Here is a 2,500-nt window from a genome sequence, read left to right on the forward strand (position 1 = left end):
AATGCTTTTAGTAGAGCTGGAGAATATTTAAATCTGTAAACTATTCGTCAGTAACATTTTAGGAAACACCATCGGCCGTTTTTATGTTAATTTCTGATGATGACCCGTGTGACAGCTTCTAGAATATAGTCACTCAGAATTCCGAGAACACCACAAATTCTCAAAATGCAATCTTTGTTTATGACTTGTGTGACTTCTCATAATGACTAAATAATAATAATAATAATAATAATAATAATAATAATAATAATAATTATAATAATAATAATAATAATAAAATCATAAATAAATAAATAATTAAAAAAAACATCACATAGAATTATGAAATTTGAAACTGTAAAATTGGAAGTTAAATCAATTCGCGCCCCACCATTTTTTAATGTGTGTCACCAGAAACTGGCACTTCACACCAGATAACTAAGGAGTATCGAGGATGGAAAGATCGAGGAGAGAAACCACTAGCCAGACCTTAGCTGGATGATGGCAAAGAGGTCTGGAACCTTGTGGAGCCTAATAGCCTCCCCAATTCTATTGAAGACGCTGCCAACAAGCAACCAAGGGCAAGAGGCTATTGTGAAAACGCAAATCCATCTTTACATGTTTTTGGAAGTTATTGAGAATAAGGAAAATATTAGGAGACTTGCTATCACTCAGACTCCAGATAACACCACATGTTGTGCTCAAAGAGAAATCTTTGATGATGACTTATGTTAGACTCCGAGAGGCTAAAATACTACTACTACTACTACTACTACTACTACTACTACTACTACTACTACTAATAATAATAATAATAATAATAATAATAATAATAATAATAATACGATTTTCTCTAAATTGCGTCGACTTAATTTTCCAATATTTATTTATTTCTACCTAATTTCCTATCTGAGGTGTCTCTGATTACTACGTTGTGTATAGACATTAGCATGTTCATGTAAGACACCGCACTTCATATTGTAAATTAATGAACAACGTAAATAAATCCTTTTTCTTAAAAAAAAGGGAAGAAAACTCTAGGCTCGTCAATATTTAGGGAGTGTTTTTTTAAAACATACCCACATACACACATAATAGAAAACACACGATCGTGCTTCATTTAAAAAAGGAGGTCGTTAGATCATATTCATGTAAAGTTGCTATTTTTATAAAAGTGTGAGTTTTATGGATGTCAGTTATCCACAGGGGACTGTTTCGTTCTGTCACGTCTCTTCGATGCGACTAGATGAAAACATGCTTTAATCTGTAATATGAATAGTATCTTTTGTGTAGATTTTAAATTTAAGGTAAGTAAGCACGTTCTTGACCAGCATATGTGTGCTAAGGTATATTCCGTCAATTCAACTCTGATACGCTCAAAGTGCACACGGCTATATATAGTGTATGCGAAACAATTGTAAGATTACTTTTATTTCTATCTTGAGCAAAAACAAAGCTAAAATGTTATTCACCGTCTGACACCCAGTTTCATTGGTTGATATTTTGTAAGTTTTCTATCATTGGTGGCTGGATTTACTGTTATTATAATTAATGCTGATAGAAACCATGTTATTTTATGTTATGGAGAGAAAATAGACTCAAAAAGTAGAAGAGGTAGTGACGTTTATTTTGATAAAAAAGAGTTATGCACTTTGAAGTAAAAATTCTATGGCGGAAAATGAAATATTTAAATAGAATAAAAAAGGAAGGTGAAGGAGGAAGATAGGGAGAAGGAAGAGGAGGCTAATAATTTAGAGGAAAGACAAGAAGAGAGAGGGAGAAAAAGAGTGTATCTTAAAAGAGGGAGAAAAGAATACCAAAGAAAATACATGAAAAGAATGTTAGATGAAATAAAGACGGGGAGAAGTAGAGAAAGATGGTTAAAATAAGAGAGAGGGAGGGAGAGAGAATAAAAGAAATAGCTAACAAATGAAAATAATACAATCGAAAGAAATAGAAAAAAAAACTTATTGAAAAGCAATATAATAGAAAATAGAGTTTCAATGGCGCAAATCTCTTTACATTTAATAATACACATTCATACAAATCCTACACACGTACACAGCGCGTTTTCTCCCCCCTTCTTGTTATAGACGTACACAAAAGATGACACCAAATGGTTCAAACGTTATATAGTTCCAAAAAAGCAATAGCATTGCTAGTGCGAACACTGACTTCAATAAGCTAAGGTTTTATTTAGTTAATTTTATTTCTTATGCTTTTTCCTCCTCAATCGTTAGAAGGAAAAAATGGTTGTCTATTCGGCAAACGGTGTTCCCACAAAAGAGATATGTCGATGCAATGGCTAGCCGTGGCGATGTTAATGTGACTGGAGCTCTTCGCCGCTCGCTCACTCGTTCGGTTCGATCGTAGTCTTCCCTCTCCTTCTTGACGCGTTTCATATGCAGGGGGAACCGGATCGAGAGGTGTGCGCCGGCGAAGGCACGCCACGGTCGCCGAGGCCGCCAAGGAGCGGGCGAAACATGGAGTGACGAATTTTACCATTCAGAAACACAGTAAG

At 34.7% G+C, this 2,500-nt stretch overlaps 1 long non-coding RNA gene across 1 annotated transcript in view; it reads left to right on the top strand.

Annotated features, from left to right (window-relative positions):
• The first annotated feature begins 292 nt into the window (after positions 1 to 292).
• LOC145288080 (uncharacterized) overlaps positions 293 to 2,500 on the top strand; it is a 108,776-nt gene continuing 106,568 nt past the window's right edge. Inside the window, exon 1 of the long non-coding RNA XR_013869257.1 lies at positions 293 to 2,495. This is a non-coding gene — a long non-coding RNA (uncharacterized LOC145288080). The remainder of the gene's footprint in view (positions 2,496 to 2,500) is intronic.

The sequence above is a fragment of the Euprymna scolopes genome, chromosome 11 (assembly GCF_053919585.1).
Source record: "Euprymna scolopes isolate OS-2025 chromosome 11, ASM5391958v1, whole genome shotgun sequence".
NCBI lineage: Eukaryota > Metazoa > Mollusca > Cephalopoda > Sepiida > Sepiolidae > Euprymna > Euprymna scolopes.